Source organism: Hyperolius riggenbachi, chromosome 9, assembly GCF_040937935.1.
Source record: "Hyperolius riggenbachi isolate aHypRig1 chromosome 9, aHypRig1.pri, whole genome shotgun sequence".
Taxonomy (NCBI): Eukaryota; Metazoa; Chordata; class Amphibia; order Anura; family Hyperoliidae; genus Hyperolius; species Hyperolius riggenbachi.
Window position 1 is genome coordinate 160,222,365 of NC_090654.1, and position 22,963 is coordinate 160,245,327.

The window sequence follows — 22,963 nt, forward strand, 5'->3', positions numbered from 1 at the left end:
GTCAGCCTTACACTCTGTTTGAAGATCAGCTTAAAGTAATTCCTGGAAACTGTGCTAGGCAGATTTCCCTAGGGCAGTTAGGGTTGTTTATCTGTTTTGTTTGTCTGTTGCCATTGTCCTGTCCCAACGGTGGTCGACAGGAAATGGTTCTGATCTCTGTTCTTGGAGTATAGCTGGTGCAGCGGTTGCTACCAGCTATCTCTTCTGTTCTGCCTCTCTGGATCGCGCTAGCCACTTTTTTTCGCTAGCGCTGTGGATCCTTCTGTTCTGTCTCCTGGGATCGCGCTAGCCACTTTTCGCTAGCGCTGTGGATCCTTCTGTTCTGTCTCCTGGGATCGCGCTAGCCACTTTTCGCTAGTGCTATGGATCCTTCTGTTCTGCTACTCTGTACCTGGATCGCGCTAGCCACTTTTCGCTAGTGCTGTGGATCCTATCTCTCGCTTGTCCCTGTTTTCGTGTGTCTGTCTTGTCTGCTACGACCGCTTGCTGGAGGCTCGGTGAGGTAACCGTTAAGCAAGTGTTCGCGTCCCCTGTTTCATGTTTGTCTGTCGATGGTTAGTTAGGCGTGCTTGTCTCTATTGTGCTTATCACGTGGAGACCGCGCATAACCGCGTGCACTTTTGCGAATGAGTGCGGTGTTCACGGTTAGCTAGCGTTTTTTATTTTCCTCATCTTCTCATTGTATTATTTGCTGTGCCTTTGCTACCCTCGTATTCTATTCTCATCTGCCTTGTGTCACGTCTGGCGATCGCACCTCTCGCGATTCTATTCCATATCTGCTGTTGTGTGTGCGTGGTCGCGGGGTGGCGACTGGATTGGCGCACACACATACAACCTGTCCCTTTGCTCGTTCTCATTCGCAATCGCCTCTCTTGCGATTGCGTTCTGCGCTTCGTACAATTCCTGTGTGGCATTTGTGGAGATACAGAGGATTGGTTCCTCTGCACTCCCCAGCGCCATCTGCCGACAAGATTTTCTCTCTACAGGTGCGCAGCACCTTTTGCTGGGTGCCTGCAATTACACGCTTGTGGAGGATTTCCGCCGTGTCAGCGCACGCGTTGTGCGCTGATCACGGAGAAAGTTCCACAATTGTTACACAGCCATTCTTGCACCGTTAATGGCAGTGTTCTCGAACTTTGCACAGTTGGTCACTGGGTGCCTGGGATTAATATTCAGGAAAATGGGTGGCGCCTACAACAGCCAGTCAAAATTCACATGTTGATTTTCAAGGGGAATATTTAAATTGATGCCATTCTTACACTGTTAATAGCAGATGCCTTAAACCTGGTACAGTCGGTCACTGGGTGACTGGGGTTCAAAATCAGAAAGGGCCAGAGTCACAAAAAGCCAATCAGATTTGTTAATTTCAATGGGAATATACAAATTATTGATACCAAGGACCCCAAAGCTCATAAACATGGTAATTGAGTGCCTGTATGTCAAGGTTAGAAAAAGTGGGCGGTGCCAACAACTAATTTTTTACATGGCAGGGTCCCTAAACTTGACACAGTTGGTCACTGGGTGACTGGAATTAATATTCAGAAATGTGGGTGGAGCCTACAACAGCCAATCAAAATTCACCTATTGATTTTCAAGGGAAGTATTGAAATGGCAGAGGCCTCAAATCTGCTACAGTCAGTCATTAAGTGCCTGGGGTTCTAATTCACTTAAGGATGGAGCTTCCATTCACACAATTTTGATGCCAGGAACCCGAAAGCTCACAAACTTGATCATTGAGTGACTGTGTGTCAAGGTTACAAAAAGTGGGTGGAGTCAAAAACAGATTTCCCTGGAATAATGTAAACTGCAGCCATTCTTCACTGTTAATGGCAGGGTCCTCAAACTTTGCACAGCTGGTTACTGGGTGGCTGGGATTAATATTCAGAAAAGTGGGTGTAGCCTAAAAAAGCCAATCAAAAATCACCTGTTGATTTTCAAGGGGCATATTAAAATTGCTGCCATTCTTGCACTGTTAATGGCACAAGCCTCAAACCTGGTACAGTTGGTTATTGTGTCACTGGGGTTCAAATTCAGAAAAGGGGGCGGAGCCACAAACAGACAATCAGATTTGTTTTGTTTCACTGGGAAAATACAAATTTTTGATGCCAAGGACTCCAAAACTCACAAACTTGGTCAGTGAGTGACTGTGTATCCAGGTTTCACTGGGAAAATGTAAACTGCAACCCTTCTTACACTGTTTAGGGCAGGGTTCTCAAACTTTGCACAGATGGTCACTGGGTGACTGAGATTATTATTCAGGGAAGAGGGTGTAGCCTATAATAGCCAATCAAAATTCACCTGTTGATTTTCAAGGGGAATATTTAAATTGCTGCCATTTTTACACTGTTAATAGCAGATGCCTCAAACCTGCTACAGTTGGTCATTGGGTGACTGTGGTTCAAATGCTGGAGAGGGGCACAGCCCCACATAGCCAATCTCATTTGTTTAATTTCTATGGGAATATACAAATTATTGATGCCAAAGACCCCAAAGCTCATAAAGTTGGTCATTGAGTGTTTGTATGTTAGGGTTAGAAAAGTGGGCACAAAAGTCAGCCCCAGCCAAATACATACCCGGGCAAGGCCGGGTCATCAGCTAGTATTCAATAAAAACTTGTTTTCCTACTTTTTATATGCCATACCGTTATCATATTTGCTTTTGTGCATAAGTATTATTATTCATTTAGAAATTATACATTTCCAAAGTACACTTTTTTTTTCTCTGAGAGCTGACTTTGCATTTTATTTATAACTGCTTTATTCATGTTCTAAGGTAAGCATAAATGCTTCCTGATTCTCTAACTTTGTTCAGCAGAGCCTGCAATGTCAGAGAAGTGTTTATTTACATTCCTCACTTAATATAATTGAATACAAGATAACATTATCTGCACTTCGGAACTCCTAATGCTGGGTACACACAATGCGATTTCCCGCTCGATCAGCGGGATCAATCGATTATTTCCAACATGTTCGATCGGGTTTCGATCGATACAGCCGTCGATCTTGCATTCTTAACATGCACAATCGACGGCTGTATCGATCGAAACCTGATCGAATATGTCGGAAATAATCGATCGATCCCGCTAATCGAGCGGTAAATCGTATTGTGTGTACCCAGCATTAGTCCTGTTTGTAACACTTTGAATGCTGTTCTAGTTAAAAAAAATGCTGGTTGTATATAATTTGCTGTAAATAATCTATTAGAACAAAGAAGAAATATTAGGTTTCATTCGGCTTTAATGAGGGCAGGGTTTCCCATTCAGTGCAGTATGTACTTGCCTGCAGGCGTCATAATTTCAGGTTCTTGCCTAGTCACCACACCAGATGTACATAGCAAGGAAATGAGCAGCGCTACTTAAAAACAGACTAGTGCCTACCTGCAAAAGAGTGCAAGCCCCACTTGTGGGGTCGAATACACACCGAGCATACACATGACCTGTCTACCACTGGAGGGTGTTGGTTTCCTGTAACAGCTTGCATGCAACCTATTAAGTACTCATCCCTCCCACTGTGAAGAAGTCAATCCTCCATGGGAGGGGCCTAACACTAACTAGTCCCCTCCCATGGAGGATTGACTTCTTCGCAGTGGGAGGGATGAGTAGTTAATAGGTTGCATGCAGTGGCGGCTCCAGGAAATTTTTTTAGGGGGTGCTATGCAGGTGCTGGACCAATTTCCGGGGGAGCTGACGACCTGTGGCGCGCAAAGCGCGCCGCGGCAAACAATGGGGGTGGCTACAACGCGGCGAAAAAATGGGCGTGGTCATGACCGGATGAGGGCGGGGCTAACTGTAATTTAAAGTGAACCCAGGGTGAGAGTGATATGGTGGCTGCCATATTTATTTCCTTTTAAACAATACTAGTTGCCTGGCAGCCCTGCTGATCTATTTGGCTGTAGTAGTGAACTGAATTACACCAGAAACAAGCCATGCAGCTAATCTTGTCAGTTCTGACAATATTGTCAGAAACCCCTGACCTGCTGCATGCTTGTTCAGGGTCTATGGTTGAAAGAATAAGAGGCAGAGGACCAGCACGGCAGCCAGGCAACTGGTATTGCTTAAAGGGAGATAAATATGGCAGCCTCAATATTATTCTCACCTCGGGTTCCCTTTAAAAGTGCAACGCAAAGACAGAGGGCCCAAGTTTTGGTGACCCTTTTCCCAGAAAATTCACATAATTGTGCAGGTTTTCTCAAGAAAATACACGTAGTGTGAGCAGATTTTAACAAAAAACACGTCCAATGACCCCAATATGCACAATCGTTATCAGATATGGCTCCAATATGCACAGTCGGTAGCAGATATGACCCCAATATGCACAATCGTTATCAGATATGGCCCCAATATGCACAATCGTTATCAGATATGGCCCCAATATGCACAATCGTTATCAGATATGGCCCCAATATGCACAATCGTTATCAGATATGGCCCCAATATGCACAATCGTTATCAGATATGGCCCCAATATGCACAATCGGTAGCAGATATGACCCCAATATGCACAATCGTTATCAGATATGGCCCCAATATGCACAATCGTTATCAGATATGGCCCCAATATGCACAATCGTTATCAGATATGGCCCCAATATGCACAATCGTTATCAGATATGGTCCCAATATGCACAATCGGTAGCAGATATGGTCCCAATATGCACAATCGGTAGCAGATATGGTCCCAATATGCACAATCGGTGGCAGATATGGTCCCAATATGCACAATCGGTGGCAGATATGGTCCCAATATGCACAATCGGTGGCAGATATGGTCCTAATATGCACAATCGGTAGCAGATATGGCCCCAATATGCACAATCGGTAGCAGATATGGCCCCAATATGCACAATCGGTAGCAGATATGACCCCAATATGCACAATCCGTAGCAGAAATGACCCCAATATGCACAATCCGTAGCAGAAATGACCCCAATATGCACAATCTGTAGCAGATATGACCCCAATATGCACAATCTGTAGCAGATATGACCCCAATATGCACAATCGGTAGCAGATATGACCCCAATATGCACAATCGGTAGCAGATATGACCCCAATATGCACAATCGGTAGCAGATATGACCCCAATATGCACAATCGGTAGCAGATATGACTCCAATATGCACAATCCGTAGCAGATATGACCCCAATATGCACAATCGGTAGCAGAAATGACCCCAATATGCACAGTCGGTAGCAGAAATGACCCCAATATGCACAATCGGTAGCAGAAATGACCCCAATATGCACAATCGGTAGCAGAAATGACCCCAATATGCACAATCGGTAGCAGAAATGACCCCAATATGCACAATCCGTAGCAGATATGACCCCAATATGCACAATCCGTAGCAGATATGACCCCAATATGCACAATCCGTAGCAGATATGACCCCAATATGCACAATCAGCATCACCTGAAAAAGAAAAGAAAAACCCATTTACTCACCTACAGCCAGAAGACCTTCTTTCCCGACCTCCTGTCCCGAGTCCCGACCTCATTGTGGCGCGCAGCGCCCGCGCGCCCACGATCCTCTTCCTTCCCGACGTCACGACGAGACTTCCTGCCTGCATGCAGAGAGCAGGGCTACGGGAAAATGGCCGCCCGAAGCCATGCACTGCAGACTCGAAGTCTGCAGAACAGGGCTCCTGGCGGCCATCTTACCGTAGCCCTGCCTGCTGCTCCGTGCTGCCGCTGTGTGAACTGACTTGGCGTCTTTCAGACGCCTGAAGTCAGTTCACTCCAGGGGGTGCTTTGGGGGTGCTTGGACAATTCTAGGGGGTGCTCGAGCACCCCCAAGCACCCCCCTGGCGCCGCCCCTGGTTGCATGCAAGCTGTTACAGGAAACCAACATCCTCCATTGGTAGACAGGTCATGTGTATGCTCGGTGTGTATTCGACCCCACAAGTGGGGCTTGCACTCTTTTGCAGGTAGGCACTAGTCTGTTTTTAAAGCGGAATATAACCCTGCATTTCAACTTTGCTCTAAAACATTATTTACAGCATATTATATGCAAAAAGCATTTTTTTTTACTAGACCAGCATTGGAAGGGTTAAACACAGAGGTTTTAAGTTCCGTGCAGACATTCAGATGGTTACATTCTATTTAGTTAGTGTGTAACTGTTTATCAATAGATACATCTCTTTGGCTGTCCTCCAAGCTCCTTCTCAGTGAGAGAGATGAGTCATAATAAACACATTTGTAAACAAAAAGTATCTAACTCAAGTTCGGATTCGGTTGCAGAAATCTCTAGGGACTTTAAAGCCCTGTGTAACCCTTCCAATGCTGGTCTAGTAAAAAAAAAAATGCTGGTTGCATATAATATACTGTAAATAATGTTTTAGAGCAAAGTTGAAATGCAGGGTTATATTCCGCTTTAAGTAGCGCTGCTCATTTCCTTGCTATGTACTAATTTAATTAGTTTTTGGTCAGCTGCTCCCACTTAACAGCCATGCTTTTGGTGTAAATGCAGAGCTTCTGTTTGGGTTCAAGGTGCGTTTGTAGTTCCTGGGGGGGCTCAGCGCATCTCTGATTGGAGGCCATTCGGAGGCGGCCTGGTGTTGCACTGATCCACCTTTTGCGCAATTTTCGATTACACCAGATGTGTTTTTAGGCATAGACATTCCAGGCCACTGCCTGGAGTGCCATTAGTCCTGGGGGGTGCCATGCCCCTGATTAAGCCACACCCCCAAACAAAAAACCCACCACTGAACAAAGCCATGCCTGTCGAACAAAGCCATGCCCCCCATGGGTATTTGTGTCTCCTGTACCCTTGTGGCTCCATTTGTCCCCTTAGTGCCACCTTCAGTCCCCCTGTGCTACCTTTGCTCACCTTTTTGTGTGTCCCTCTATCCCTCTATGACTCCTTCTGTCTCTATTTGTGCCTTCTTCTGTCTCCTTGTTTCACCTTCAGTTCCCCTGTGCCACCTCTGCCTCCCTGTGCAACCAGAGAGGGATTAACCACTTGAGGACCACAGTCTTTCTACCCCTTAAGGACCAGAGCCTTTTTTTCCATTCAGACCACTGCAGATTTAACGGTTTATTGCTCGGTTATACTACCTACTATCTAAATGAATTTTCCCTCCTTTTCTTGTCACTAATACAGCTTTCTTTTGGTGCTATTTGATTGCTGCTGAGATTTTTAGTTTTTATTATATTCATGAAAAAAATCCATGAATTTTGTCAAAAAAATGATTTTTTTTTAACTTTCTGTGATAAAATTTGTCAAATAAAGTAATATTTCTATATACATTTTTGTCCAAATGTATTGTGCTACATGTCTTTGATAAAAAAAAAAACATTTAGTCTATATTTATTGGTTTGGGTAAAAGTTATAGCGTTTACAAGCTATGGTGCAAACAGTGAATTTTCCCATTTTGAAGCATCTCCAACTTTTCTGAGCACCTGTCATGTTTCATGAGGTGCTAAAATTCCAGGATAGTATAAATACCCCCCAAATGACCCCATTTTGGAAAGAAGACATTCCAAAGTATTCACTGAGAGACATGGTGAGTTCATAGAAGATTTTATTTTTTGTCACAAGTAAGCGGAAAATGACACTTTGAGACCAAAAAAAAAAGTTTCCATTTCTGCTAACTTGTGACAAAAAAAAAAAATGAAATCTGCCACGGACTCACCATGCCCATCTCTGAATACCTTGAAGCGTCTGCTTTCCAAAATGGGGTCATTTGTGGGGTGTGTTTACTGTCCTGGCATTTTGGGGGTTGCTAAATTGTAAGCACCCCTGTAAAGCCTAAAGGTGCTCATTGGACTGTGGGCCCCTTAGCGCAGTTAGGCTGCAAAAAAGTGCCACACATGTGGTATTGCCGTACTCAGGAGAAGTAGTATAATGTGTTTTAGGGTGTATTTTTACACATACCTATGCTGGGTTGGAGAAATATCTCTGTAAATGACAATGTTTTGATTTTTTTTTACACACAATTGTTCATTTACAGAGAGATTTCTCCTACCCAGCATGGGTATGTGTAAAAATACACCCAAAAACACATTATACTACTTCTCCTGAGTACAGCGATACCACATGTGTGGCACTTTTTTGCACCCTAACTGCGCTAAGGGGCCCAAAGTCCAATGAGTACCTTTAGGATTTCACAGGTCGTTTTGAGACATTTGGTTTCAGGACTATGCCTCACGGTTTAGGGCCCCTAAAATGCCAGGGCAGTTTAGGAACCCCACAAGTGACCCCATTTTAGAAAGACAACGCCACAAGGTATTCTGTTAGGAGTATGGTGAGTTCATAGAAGGTTTTTTTTTTGTCACAAGTTAGCGGAAATTGACACTTGATAAAAAAAAACAATAAAAATCAATTTCCGCTAACTTGTGACAAAAAAAAAATCTTCTATGAACTCACCATACCACTAACAGAATACCTTGGGGTGTCTTCTTTCTAAAATGGGGTCACTTGTGGGGTTCATGTACTGCCCTGGCATTTTAGGGGCCCTAAACCGTGAGGAGTAGTCTTGAAACCAAATTTCTCAAAATGACCTGTGAAATCCTAAAGGTACTCATTGGACTTTGGGCCCCTTAGCGCAGTTAGGGTGCAAAAAAGTGCCACATATGTGGCTCTCGTACACCAACATTTCCTCTCTATTCCTCCCCCTAACTGCCCAGAGAGAAACCGAAACTATATACGCTGCTACCAGCATAACACAGAAAGATAACACACAGCTGTAGAAAAAAACACTGTCAATATATAACAGACCACAAACATTGCTACAAAACCAAATAAATGAAACGCTATACTTGCCTGGCTCTACAGACTTGTACCGACTTCCAATCCGATCAGCTGACGGCAAGTTCTTTCCACGAGTCGATGGACCTCGGTGAGCGTTTACTGAGCGTTCTCTCAGCGGATTCTCCGGTCCCGAAGGTAACTTGCTCAAAACCTCTGCCTGGGATACCTCACCACGGAATCCTTTGTTCGGCTAGATTGCGTGTACATTACAATCCAAATAAAACAGGTCCATGACTCGCCGCTGATCATCACTCGTATTGCAGTCCGTGTGTTGGCTTCTCTAGCGGCCTCCCACACACCACCTATTCTCTTGATAAGCTTTCTTTCCAGTCCGCGTCAACTCCGCTTGTGTCGCTGTGGAATATCTTGAAAACTAGATAACAGACTGACATCTGGCCCGGTCCTTGCCTGCCTTTTCTGCTAGACAGCGCAGCTGGGTTCACGGCACCAATTGTAATATCCACCTTTTGCTCCGGCACCAGCAAACTCATCAGCAGGAGTTTGCAAACATGACTCCTCACACAGCAAGCAGGAGATAGACTTTTCTCAGGCTTCTTCAATGTTTACGGAGTTTATTCAGAAAACAGATATACAGATAGATACAGTTCATCTTATCCTAGCAAGCAAAGCAGATCTTCATGTTTCTTGGCGTTACCGCTCTTGCCTAACCCCCTGCGGAAGTTAGTCAGGTATTCTTATATCTACTCTATGTTACACTAGACTACCTATGTACAGCATACATCATATCAGATTACAGAAAGGAATGAACATACTTAGAGAAATAATTGGGTTCCAGTCAGTAGAAGTCAGAGATGGAGGGCTTGAAAGTATGAAGCAGAGTCAGCTCTGATCACCCACCTCCGTTTTAATACCGACTAGGAAAGAGTTAACTGTGACATCATATTCGCCCTCCCCTAGACCAGACTATTGGTTGGGCCACCTCGTGGTGTCATAATACCCACCCACTCGATTAATATTTAATGTCACCTTTCCTTTACTTACTGGAATGTGGATGTTTATTAAATATGGCTGATGTTTATTGTTCCAGTGGCGTACAAGCTGAGGTCAGCGAGACCTGCGGCCTTGTCCACAGAACAGCTTCTTGGTATGTTCTAGGTCTGCTGACAGAACTGCAGATTTTCTCATTAAGAGAAAATCCCTTAGGGCTCTTTCACATTAGGGCAGATTTTCTGCGTTTCAACGCAAAGGGTAAAGTTTGCGTTACCCAAGGTGAAATGAAAGTCCATAGACTTTCATTTTAGCTTTCACATATAACGCAGCCTTTTTGTGCGTTGAGTTACACTGCACCCAGGCGCAGTTTTTCGGCCGACGCTAGCTTTATGCGTTACAATGTTAGTCAATGTAAAACGCACACTATGCGTTTTTAATCCGTTAACGCAGGCAATCAGTGCCAGAATGCAACAGAGGAACAATGTAGAAAGTTGAAAGCTAAAAGAAAAAAAAATTACCTGCATTTTTCTATGTGCTGTAACGCATTGAAAACGGATTAAAAACGCACACTCACTGCAGTGCAACGCATATCAAAACGCATTAAAACGCATACAACAAAAGGTATGCTTTGAGCGTTCTCCAACGCAAGCTCTGATGTGAAAGAGCCCTTAAAGGGCAGGTCTGCTCCTCAAGCCTTTTTGACTAACTCAGTCCAAATAACTGAGGCCTACTTAAATAATAACACTCAGGAGAAGTAGTATAATGTGTTTTGTGGTGTATTTTTACATATACCCACGCTGGGTGGGAGAAATATCTCTGTAAATGACAATTTTTTGATTTTTTTACACACAATTGTCTATTTACAGAGATATTTCTCCCACTCAGCATGGGTATGTGTAAAAATACACCACAAAACACATTATACAACTTCTACTCAGGGCCGGCCCGCTCATGAGGCGGGGTGAAACTTTTGCCTCAGGCGGCAAAGTTCTAGGGGTGGCATCCGCCCGCCCGTGGGTGCGGGGGTGCCGGCCGCCGAGCTGGAGGGGTAGCTGGCAGGACGGGGGTATTGGGCCTAGTGGCGGGAGGGGGGGTCGGACCCCCCCTCCCTCGCCTGGGTCCCCCGATCTGCGCTCCCCTCCAGCTTTAAATGTAGTGTAAGTAGCCGACAGACAGTAAGAGGCACGGGCGGGGGATCACTCCTCGTTCCAGCGTGCGCTCCACTGACGTCACTTCCTTCAACGCCGCCCACAGTATTGTATGTGGCCGGCGTTGCAGGAAGTGACGTCAGTGGAGCGCACGTTGGAATGAGGAAGGTGAGTGATCCCCCGCCCGTGCCTCTTACTGTCTGTCGGCTGCTTACGCTACATTTAACCACCTTAGCGGTATGGACAAGCTCGGCTTGTCCATTACCGCCAGAGGTGCCGCTCAGGCCCTGCTGGGCCGATTTTGATAAAATAAAAAGCAGCACACGTAGCCGGCACTTTGCCAGCCACGTGTGCTGCCTGATCGCCGCCGCTCTGCGGCGATCCGCCGCGAGCAGCGGCGAAAGAGGGTCCCCCCAGCCGCCCGAGCCCTGCGCAGCCGGAACAAATAGTTCCGGCCAGCGCTAAGGGCTGGATCGGAGGCGGCTGACGTCAGGACGTCGGCTGACATCCATGACGTCACTCCGCTTGTCGCCATGGCGACGAGGAAAGCCAAACAAGGAAGGCTGCTCATTGCAGCCTTCCTTGTTACTTATGCTTGCCGGAGGCGATCAGAAGAACGCCTCCGGAGCGCCCTCTAGTGGGCTTTCATGCAGCCAACTTTCAGTTGGCTGCATGAAATAGTTTTTTTTTTATTAAAAAAAAAAACTCCCGCAGCCGCCCTGGTGATCTCAATAGAACGCCAGGGTTGTTAAAGCTGGAGGGGAGCGCAGATCGGGGGACCCAGGCAAGGGAGAGGGGGGTCCGACCCCGCCGCTGGCATATTTTTCAAAACTTGCCTCAGGCGGCAAAACTGCGGTAAGGGGCCCAACATCCTATGAGTACCTTTAGGATTTCACAGGTCATTTTGAGGCATTTGGTTTCTAGACTACTCCTCACGGTTTAGGTCCCCTAAAATGCCAGGGCAGTATAGGAACCCCACAAGTTACCCCAGTGGCTGAATGGAGTAATGGTTAAGGGCTCTGCCTCTGATGCAGGAGACCAGGGTTCGAATCTCGGCTCTGCCTGTTCAGTAAGCCAGCACCTATTCAGTAGGAGACCTTAGGCCAGTCTCCCTAACACTGCTACTGCCTGTAGAGCGCGCCCTAGTGGCTGCAGCTCTGGCGCTTTGAGTCCGCCAGGAGAAAAGCGCGATATAAGTGTTCTGTGCTTGGTTTGTTTGTTTGATTTTAGAAAGAAGACACCCCAAGGTATTCCGTTAGTAGTATGGTGAGTTCACAGAAGATTTTATTTTTTGTCACAAGTTAGCGGAATTTGATTTTTTTTTTTCACAAAGTGTCATTTTCCACTAACTTGTGACAAAAAAAATAAAAACTTCTATGAACTCACCATACTACTAACAGAATACCTTGGGGTGTCTTCTTTCTAAAATGGGGTCACTTGTGGGGTTCCGACACTGCCCTGGCATTTTAGGGGCCCTAAACCGTGAGGAGTAGTCTGGAAAGCAAATACCTCAAAATGACCTGTGAATAGGACGTTGGGCCCCTTAGCGCACCTAGACTGCAAAAGTGTCACACATGTGGTATTGCCGTACTCAGGAGAAGTAGTATAATGTGTTTTGGGGTGTATTTTTACACATACCCATGCTAGGTGGGAGAAATATCTCTGTAAATGGACAATTGTGTGTAAAAAAATCAAAAAAATGTCATTTACAGAGATACTTCTCCCACCCAGCATGGGTATGTGTAAAAATACACCCCAAAACACATTATACTACTTCTCCTGAGTACGGCGATACCACATGTGTGACATTTTTTTGCAGCCTAGGTGCGCTAAGGGGCCCAACGTCCGATTCACGGGTCATTTTGAGGCATTTGGTTTCTAGACTACTCACGGTTTAGGGCCCCTAAAATGCCAGGGCAGTATAGGAACTCACATAAGACACCCCAAGGTATTCCGTTAGGTGTATGGTGAGTTCATAGAAGATTTTATTTTTTGTCGCAAGTTAGTGGAAAATGACACTTTGTGAAAAAACAATAAAAATCAATTTCTGCTAACTTTTGACAAAAAATTAAATCTTCTATGAACTCGTCATACACCTAACGGAATACCTTGGGCTGTCTTTTTTTCTAAAATGGGGTCACTTGTGGGGTTCCTATACTGCCCTGGCATTTTAGGGGCCCAAAACCATGAGGAGTAGTCTTAAAACCAAATGCCTCAAAATGACTGTTCAGGGGTATAAGCATCTGCAAATTTTGATGACAGGTGGTCTATGAGGGGGCGAATTTTGTGGAACCAGTCATAAGCAGGGTGGCCTCTTAGATGACAGGTTGTATTGGGCCTGATCTGATGGATAGGAGTGCTAGGGGGGGTGACGGGAGGTGATTGATGGGTGTCTCAGGGGGTGGTTAGAGGGGAAAATAGATGCAATCAATGCACTGGGGAGGTGATCGGAATGGGGTCTGAGGGGGATCTGAGGGTTTGGCCGAGTGATCAGGAGCCCACACGGGGCAAATTAGGGCCTGATCTGATGGGTAGGTGTGCAGGTGCTGACAGGAGGTGATTGATGGGTGTCTCAAGGTGTGATTAGGGGGGGAATAGATGCAAGAAATGCACTGGCGAGGTGATCAGGGCTGGGGTCAGAGGGCATTCTGAGGGTGTGGGTGGGTGATTGGGTGCCCTAGGGGCAGATAGGGGTCTGATCTGATAGGTAGCAGTGACAGGTGGTGACAGGGGGTGATTGATGGGTAATTAGTGGGTGTTTAGAGGAGAGAACAGATGTAAACAATGCACCAATGCACTTGGGAGGTGATCTGACGGCGGGTCTGCGGGCGATCTGATGGTGTGGGTGGGTGATCAGATTGCCCGCAAGGGGCAGGTTCGGGGCTGATTGATAGGTGGCAGTGACAGGGGGTGATTGATGGGTGATTGACAGGTCATTGACAGGCGATCAGTGGGTTATTACAGGGAAGAACAGATGTAAATAATGCACTGGCAAATTGATATGGGGGGGGGGGGGTCTGAGAGCAATCTGAGCGTGTGGGCGGGTGATTGGGTGCCCGCAAGGGGCAGATTAGGGTCTGATCTGATTGGTAACAGTGACAGGTGGTGAAAGGGGGTGATTGATGGGTGATTGATGGGTAATTAGTGGGTGTTTAGAGGAGAGAACAGATGTAAACAATGCACTTGGGAGGTGATCTGATGGCGGGTCTGCGGGCGATCTGATGGTGTGGGTGGGTGATCAGATTGCACGCAAGGGGCAGGTTAGGGGCTGATTAATGGGTGGCAGTGACAGGGGGTGATTGAAGTGTGATTGACAGGTGATTGACAGGTGATTGACAGGTGATCAGTGGGTTATTACAGGGAAGAACAGATGTAAATAATGCACTGTCGAATTGATAAGGGCGGGGGGGGGGGGGTCTGAGGGCAATCTGAGCATGTGGGTGGTTGATTGGATGCCCGCAAGGGGCAGATTAGGGTCTAATCTGATGGGTAACAGTGACAGGTGGTGATAGGGGGTGATTGATGGGTAATTAGTGGGTGTTTAGAGGAGAGAACAGATGTAATCAATGCACTTGGGAGGTGATCTGACGGCGGGTCTGAGGGTGATCTGATGGTGTGGGTGGGTGATCAGATTGCCCGCAAGGGGCAGGTTAGGGGCTGATTGATGGGTGGCAGTGACAGGGGGTGATTGATGGGTGATTGACAGGTGATTGACCGGTGATCAGTGGGTTATTACAGGGAAGAACAGATGTAAATAATGCACTGGCGAATTGATAAGGGGGGGTCTGAGGGCAATCTAAGCGTGTGGGCGGGTGATTGGGTGCCCGCAAGGGGCAGATTAGGGTCTGATCTGATCGGTAACAGTGACAGGTGGTGAAAGGGGGTGATTGATGGGTGATTGATGGGTAATTAGTGGGTGTTTATAGGAGAGAACAGATGTAAGCAATGCACTTGGGAGGTGATCTGATGGCGGGTCTGCGGGCGATCTGATGGTGTGGGTGGGTGATCAGATTACCCACAAGGGGCAGGTTAGGGGCTGATTGATGGGTGGCAGCGACAGGGGGTGATTGATAGGTTATTGACAGGTGATTGACAGGTGATCAGTGGGTTATTACAGGGGGGATAGATGCATACAGTACACAGGGGGGGGGTCTGGGGAGAATCTGAGGGGTGGGGGGTGATCAGGAGCCCCCAGGGGGCAGTTTAGGGCATAAAAAAATAGCGTTGACAGATAGTGACAGGGAGTGATTGATGGGTGATTAGGGGGGTGATTGGGTGCAAACAGTGGTCTGGGGGTGGGCAGGGGGGGGTCTGAGGGGTGCTGTGGGCGATCAGGGGGCAGGGGGGGGCAGATCAGTGTGTTTGGGTGCAGACTAGGGTGGCTGCAGCCTGCCCTGGTGGTCCCTCGGACACTGGGACCACCAGGGCAGGAGGCAGCCTGTATAATACGCTTTGTATACATTACAAAGCGTATTATACGCTTTGCATGCGGTGATCGTGGGGTTAACAACCCGCTGGCGCCTCCAAATGGCCAGCGAGTTGTCGTCGCGGGTGGGCGGAGCCAGTTGCCGGGGGAAGCGTGCATAACCAGTGACGCGATCGCTCCCCGGGCATACCGAAAGGACGCAAAGTCGATGGGCGTATTGCGGTCCTTTCGGCATCCACTTTGCCGCCGCCCATCGGCTGTGGGCAGTCGGTAAGAGGTTAAAGGAAACCTGAACTGAGTAAAATTATTTAAGACAAACACATGATGTACCTGAAAATAAATATTACACACTTACCTCGCTGTCAATTCCTCTCAGAAGATCAGTATTTTCTACTAACAATGATCTTTTCCAGTTCTGACAAGATTTTGTCAGAACTGAAATATATCAGTTGCTGTCAGTTATATATAATTTACTGTCAGTTATAGATGAAAGGACAACCAATGTGCAAGGTAATGTCCATGTTTCCCTATGGCTCAAGTGGGAGATATTACAGTTTAACAGTGTGGTGGCCAGGAAGCTGTAATAGGGTAATGACCATTTTCAATGGAAGACAGATAATTTTATTGATCACAGTGGACAAACAGGACGTAGGAGAGGAGAAAGAGTTTGAGAAGTAGACTGCATGGGAGGTAAGTATAATGTATGTATGTTTATTTTGACTTTTTCAGTTCAGGCTCTCCTTAAGGTAATATGGTGCCCTAGGAGACTTCGGGGGCACCCCTGATGACCACCTACCTTTATTTGGCATGATTTTGTTGGGGCTAGCATAAACCGCTTTTAAACTCTCTCCGGGCCCTAGGCACTGACCATAATGCCTTGTGGATGATCTGCCTCTGTGTGCTTCACTCTGTGCCTCCCTTTGACCCACTGTGCCTTCTTCTGTCCCCCTTTGTGCATCTTTCTATGCCCCTTTGTGCCTCCTTCTGTCCCCTTGTCCCACTAATCCAAATCCAAATCCAAAAAAGCTTTATTGGCAGGACCAAATACATTTAGCATTGCCAAAGCAAAACAAGACAAAACATTAACATGGGGGGGGGGTTGTGGGAATAGGGAAGGATATAGGGAGTTGGGGTATATAGTCCATAGGTGTGTGGATGATGTAAGGGGCAGCATGGGGGACTGGGATATACAGTCCATAGGGGGGTATTGGGGGGGAATACAGTCCATGTGGTATCATGTTCCTCTCAGTTGGTGGCAGGCTGTGACATATCGGGCAGCTATTTGCACGGTTGTTTCCTCCTCCCCCAGTAGGATGTAGAGTTTCCGCTCCTCATCTGTGGAGGTAAAATCCTGGATGTGGGCGGAGAGTCTCTGGAAGTGGGCGGTCCTCACAGGTGCGTATTTGCTGCAGTGTAGCAGGAAGTGGGCCTCATCCTCCAAGACCTCCTGGTCGCATTGTCTGCACAGTCTCTCCTCCCGGGGCTTCCATGTCTGTCTGTGCCGCCCTGTCTCTATCTCCAGGCTGTGGGCACTCAGACGGTACAAACTCAAGACCTGTCTGTCTTTGTGGTGATGTAGCCTCCCCAGATATGGAGCCATTGTGTACTCCCTCTGTAGTGATTGATAGACAGCGAGTTTCTTGGAATTCTTTATGTCACTTCTCCATTCCTCTATGTATCGTTCCTTGCAGCTTTCTATAGTCTGTTTTATTTGGGCTTTTGTCAGCCTGTGTTGGTGGCCTTGGCTGGGCTGGCTGCTGATGCTTTGCTTGAGAGCGCGTGGTATGGCCTCGCCCCCCTGGCTCAGTGAGGCTTTATGGTGGTAAGTGCTGGGGTTGCTGCTCTGTATATGCGCCCAGTATGAGAGTGCCCTCTGCTGGATAGTAAGCCATAGTGGGAACCTGCCTAGCTCTGCCCGGCAAGCTGAGTTTGAAGTGCTTCGATGGACTTGGAGGAGATACTTGCAGAACTCTAGATGGAAGATTTCTGTTGGGCTGGAGTCCCATTTTGATTGGTCAGGGTAGGTGACCGGGCCCCATACCTCACTGCTATAGAGCAGGATTGGGGTGATGATGCTGTCGAATATCTTTGCCCACACTCTCACTGGTGGTTTTAGGTGGTAAAGCTGTCTTCTGATGGCATAAAATGTTCTGCGGGCTTTGTCTTTCAGGGCCTGTACTGCTGGTTTAAAGCTTCCTGATTGGTTGATCTCCAGCCCCAGGTAGGTGTAGCTGTTAGTGGACACCAGTGGGGAGCCATTTAATATAAATGAGGAGGTAGGGGTTTTATTTCCATTCTTCCTCTGGAACACCATCACTTTTGTCTTCTTTGGGTTGATGGGCAGTGCCCATGTGGTACAGAAAGTCTCCAATACTGACAGGCTGTCCTGTAGTCCTTTCTCTGTTGGGGAGAGCAGCACAAGGTCATCTGCATACAGCAGGAACTTCACCTCACGGTCATGCAGGAGGAGGCCTGGAGCTGGGAAGGATTCCAGGGCTACAGCCAGTTGGTTAATGTATATGTTAAAGAGTGTTGGGCTCAGACTGCAGCCCTGCCTGACTCCTCGACCCTGCTTGAAGAACGCACTTCTCTTCCCATCTACTTTCACACTGCATTGGTTCCCAGTATATGAACTCTTGATGACATCATAGGTTTTTCCTCCTATTCCACTCTCTAGGAGTTTTAGGAAAAGGCCTGGGTGCCACACTGAGTCAAACGCCTTCTTAAAATCAACAAAGCAAGCGTGTATTTTGCCACGTGAGTTGTGGACATGGGTCTTGATGAGGCTGTGCAGTGTGTAGATGTGGTCGGTTGTGCGGTGGTTTGGCATGAACCCGGCTTGGCTTTTGCTGAGTACGTCCTGCTGTGTGAGGAAGGAGAGGATCCTCTTATTGATGATGCTGTTAAACAGTTTCCCCAGTGTGCTGCTGACACAGATTCCTCTGTAGTTTGCTGGATCATATCTGTCTCCATTCTTGTAGATGGGTGTTATGAGGCCTTCACTCCAGGCCTGAGGAAAGGAGCCCGCCCTCAGGATAAGGTTGAATAGTCTTGCGAGTGCCTCATGTATGTCCGGGGGGCTGTATTTGATCATCTCTGGCAGGATGCCATCGGTACCGCTAGCCTTCTTACATTTTATCAGCTTTGTTCTTTCTCTTATTTCCTGCACCGTGATTGGTGTATCCAGAGGGTTTTGAAAGTCCTTGATTGTCTCCTCCATGTCCTTCAGTTTTGCGGCTATTTGTTTCTGCTCCAGGGTTTGGGCATTTTCTGGGATGTCTTTGTAGAGGTTCCTGAAGTAGTGGAGCCAAATGTGGCCATTTTGGATATGAAGAGGGCTTTTTTTAGGCTTTGCACCGATATGGTTCCAGGTCTCCCAGAATGAGTTGTCTTGGAGGGAGTCCTCCAGCTGTTGGAGTTTGTGGGAGATGTGGCTCTGTTTTTTCTGCCTGAGGGTGTCTTTGTATTGTCTCTGTAGGTGGTCATGGGTTTCCCTTAGGTCTCGGTTGTTGGGGTCTCTGTGTTTTTGGTTAGAGGCTGCCCTTAGCGAATTACGTAGAGCCTTGCATTCACTGTCAAACCATTTTTGGGACTGTTTATTTGTGGATCTCTTGAAGTTGGTCTGCTTGAGGCCTGCTTGTACTGCCATGGTATGTAGGATGTTACTGAAGTCCTTCACTGCATGGCTGACACCTTGTTGGTTTGGTTCATATGGGTTGTTATAAAAGTTTGTCAGCAGTTCTTGGATTTTGGCAGTTTTGGTCATGTTGGTGTATTCGGTGGCAGACTGTTTGGGCCATTTGAGGGGTGGTGGCAGCTTGTAGAGACCGGTCTGATGAGGCTGCTGTGTGGTTGGTTTGTCGGTGGATTTCAGGTACAGCAGGATTTGGCTGTGGTCTGACAGGTGTGTTTCAGGGGTGACTATGAGGGCATTGATGTTTATGGGATCTGTGTCTGTGACAGCATAATCTACCACACTGCTGCCTACGTGTGAGTTCATAGTGAATCTCCCAAGAGAGTCACCCCTGGTTCGCCCATTCATTATGTATAGGCCAAGGCTCCGACACAGGTTCAACAGGGCTTTCCCGCTTTTGTTTACTGTCTTGTCATAGCTGTTTCTTGCTGTCTGCATTGGTTCCTGGTAGTAGCTCTCTCCTCCAAGTATGTATGCGTTTCCCTCAGAGGTCAGATAGTCCTTCTCTGTGCCTGTTCTCGCATTAAGGTCTCCATAGATGAGTACTCTGCCCTGAGACTGGAAGTGGCTGGCTTCTCTTTGTAGGACCTCATAGATGTCAGGTTTGTAGTAAGGGGACTCTGTTGGGGGGATATATGCTGCACACAGGTACATGTCAGACTGAGAGGTGAGGATGGAGCTGTTTATTTTGATCCAGATGTGGCTGTCTCCTCGTTTGATAGCTTTAATGTGCTCTGTAAGCTCCTCCTTGTACCAGATTAGTATGCCTCCTGAACGACGACCCTGTTTAACGTTCTTGTTTTTCTGTGAAGATACAGAGAATTCCCTGTATCCCATGGGTGCAAGAGATTCATCCTCTGCCTGGGTCCATGTCTCCAGGAGGATTTGAATATCAATGTTTTCAAGTCTCTTTTTAAAGTCTGGATCATTTGTTTTGCATCCAAAAGCTGAGGCATTCAGCCCTTGAATGTTCCAGCTACTGATAATGAGTGATGTCATTTTAGGTCTGTATACCTTGTAATGAGCAGGGATTGTCATAGGACTCAATATTTTCGGGGTGTCGCATCAGTATACTATATAAAGTGCTACACAAAGTCCTGATTTCCGCCGTGTTTCTGTCCTCCCTTGTTCCGTGTTGCCATTGTGGGTCAGGCGGTTTCCTCCGCATTTGTTGTGTTTGTGGCGTCTCTCTTTGGTAACGCTTTATTGGAGTTTGCCATCTGTGTGTTGGATTAGGTCTATCTTGGGGTCTCTGAGGTCTATCAAGTACCATGTCCTTAAACTCCTTTGCAAGGAGGCTGACTCCTTGTTTGCTAAGGTGCTTGTTGTTGTACAGGTGGTGAGCTGAGATTGTAGGGTGCTGTGCCAGTTGTATGCCTGGTGAGGATCTGAGACTGGAGGTCAGCTTTGCATTGATTTGTTGGATTGTCTGGTGAGAGATATCTTTTCTTGGGAGCAGGGAAGAGAGGATAATCTTTGTATTGGGGAATTTCAGCTGTGCCCTTTTTGCAATTTGTGACAGTTTGTCTGTGATGGTTTCTTGGTCTATGGTGTTTTGTTTAATGTCATTGGTCCCGGTGTGCAGGATGAGATGTTTTGGGTCAGTGAAATGAGGCTCATTAATGACCCCTGCTACTTGTTCAATAGTTGAGCAGGTGATTTTAATGACATTCTTCCCTGGAAAGAGTCTCTTTATGTCTAGGTATGTCCCATTAGAGTCTATAATCAGCACAATGTCAGGACTGTGAGGTCTATAGGAGCCATTTGCTTGGTGTTTAGGCTTAAGCTCTGGAGTGTTGGGTGGGGCAGTCTTGGCAGCATTTGGGGAGGGGTCTTGCTGGCAGTGGCTGGGCTCTGAGGTGTTGGGTGGGCATGTGTTGGTAGCATTTGGGGAGGGGTCTGGCTGGCTGTGGTGGTCTTTGGTGTTTACTGTATCTTGTGTGTGGTGTACAGTGCAGTCCTCAATCAGCGCACAACTTGTGGGAACCTTTGTACATTTTGTTGTCACCTCTTCTTTTGGCTGATTTAATATCTGTATTTTCCGGATCTCCTCCTTAAGCTGTGAATTCTCCTCCTGCAGTTGTTGAAGAGATGCTTTGATTTCACACAGAGCTTCAGTGTGCTCAGATTTCAGCCTGGCTAGTTCTTCTCTCAGTTGGTCATTTGCATTTTTCACACCTTGGCTTCTTTGATATTGTTCTCTGAAGAGGGTGAAGTCTATCTCTAGATTAGACAAACAATCTCTGAGGGTCTCCAGGGAGGGGTGTGATTGAGAGTCTCTGGGGGGCAGTTTTTCTCCCTGTTTTGTAGTTTGAGCCTCACATTTTTGTGTAGCAGGGTTATTTATGGTTTTATAGTTTTCTGCTTTCTCTCTGATATGGGGAAATAGCTTCTCAAATTCCTCCAGTCTGCATTTAGCACCTTGGATCAAGATGGTTCCACTGTTATAAACACTGATGGTTAATGCTGTCTGCTGGGGGGAGTCATCATCCTGAGTTCTTATTTGCCTGCCTGTGTCCCCATCCTGGTTGATGTCCACAATTGTAATATCTTTGTAGTGTACACATATTGCCTTGTGCCATGCGAGGATATGTTCTGTATATAATATTAAATTAGTTATGCTCCCTAGTTTGTTATAATTTGCACATAGAGTTTCTGTATTGTCTTTCAGTATTGCCTTCTTAATTGGCTTCCTTTGATCTTTGTTTGTTCCTTGTGGATATGTTATCCTTAGGATTCCTGACCTCCTGCTGGCTCTGCCTTCTGTCTCTGAGGCTTCAGTCTTGTCTATGCTGCTTTGCCTTTGCATTATCACAGTACTTTTCTTATTTTATATCTTTGTCTTTCTATTATAATGTATTGACAAGTTTATGCAGTTTATGCAGCTGTATGGCAGAAAGCCCTTACCTTGGAGAGGGCTTGTGTTCTGTTCCTCTGGATTTCTGTTATTTCTCTGAGGGCAGGGCAGGGGTCTATTCAGCAGTCTGCTTGTTGTTACTCCATAAGCTTGTTTCTTTTATTTTGTCTGGATGTCCTTGTTTAAAATTGTTTAGTCCATGTCTTTAGTTTTTCATTAGTTTTTCATTCTGTCTGTATGTCTGTTCCTTGCTTTTGTGATGTCCTTCAATTTGCTCAATACAAGGTATAAGTTGTATAGAATCAGGAGCTCATCTTCAGTGCTGCTTACTCTCTCTCATTCTTCCCCCGTTGCCGAGGAATCCCGTCCCCCTCCTGTGCTTCACCAGTGTGTAAAGGCAGAGTATAGTGCAGCAGAAGCTGTGCTCTAACCTCCCCTTAGGAGTACAGTGTTGTGTCTGTGCGACCATCTATTTTTTGCTCCCTCTAGTACTGGCTCTCCTCATGTAGAGTGTAATCACATGCAGTAAGAGATGCTGGGGACTAGGGTGCGTGGAATAGCACTGGACTCCAGCGAAGAGGTGACAGCACAGCTTCTGCTGCACTATATATTTACACACTAAGCTGGGGTAGTGCAGGAAGAGGGTGTGCAAATGGGATAGGATTGGCAGGTTGTTTGTATCTCAGGGTTTCCCTGAATTATGCATCCACCCTATACGGCACATGGTTCATATTCTCTAGAGTGTGTATATATTTTTTTTTGGGGGGGGGGGGGGGTTGGTGACACAGGACTTCTTGCCTGGGTTGACAAAAAAGCTAGAAATGCCCCTGTTGGTCACAATTACTACAGGAGCATGTCTTCACATGACCTTTTACATATTACCACCAGAAACATTTCTACATAAAATGGGACCATGGGTAAAACGTATCATCCCCCCCCCCCCCCAATATAAAGGTATTATTTATCATGCTTCTTTCAATCCCCAATATAGCAGTATTAATTGCTGTTGTACCCCCTTCCCCCCAGACTCACACACCCATATAGGATTTACCTTAGAGTGAGAGCATTGCTGCTGTGCCCATATAGATGTGTTGGTGTTGGGTTGACACCTTTAGAGATGGGCTTGACTTTTGAGT

The 22,963-nt window shown here is 46.6% G+C and overlaps 1 protein-coding gene across 8 annotated transcripts in view; it reads left to right on the forward strand.

Moving 5' to 3' along the window:
• LOC137532765 (sodium- and chloride-dependent GABA transporter 3) overlaps window positions 1–22,963 on the forward strand; it is an 843,944-nt gene that overhangs the window by 481,013 nt on the left and 339,968 nt on the right. The gene's annotated exons all lie outside the window — the stretch shown is intronic.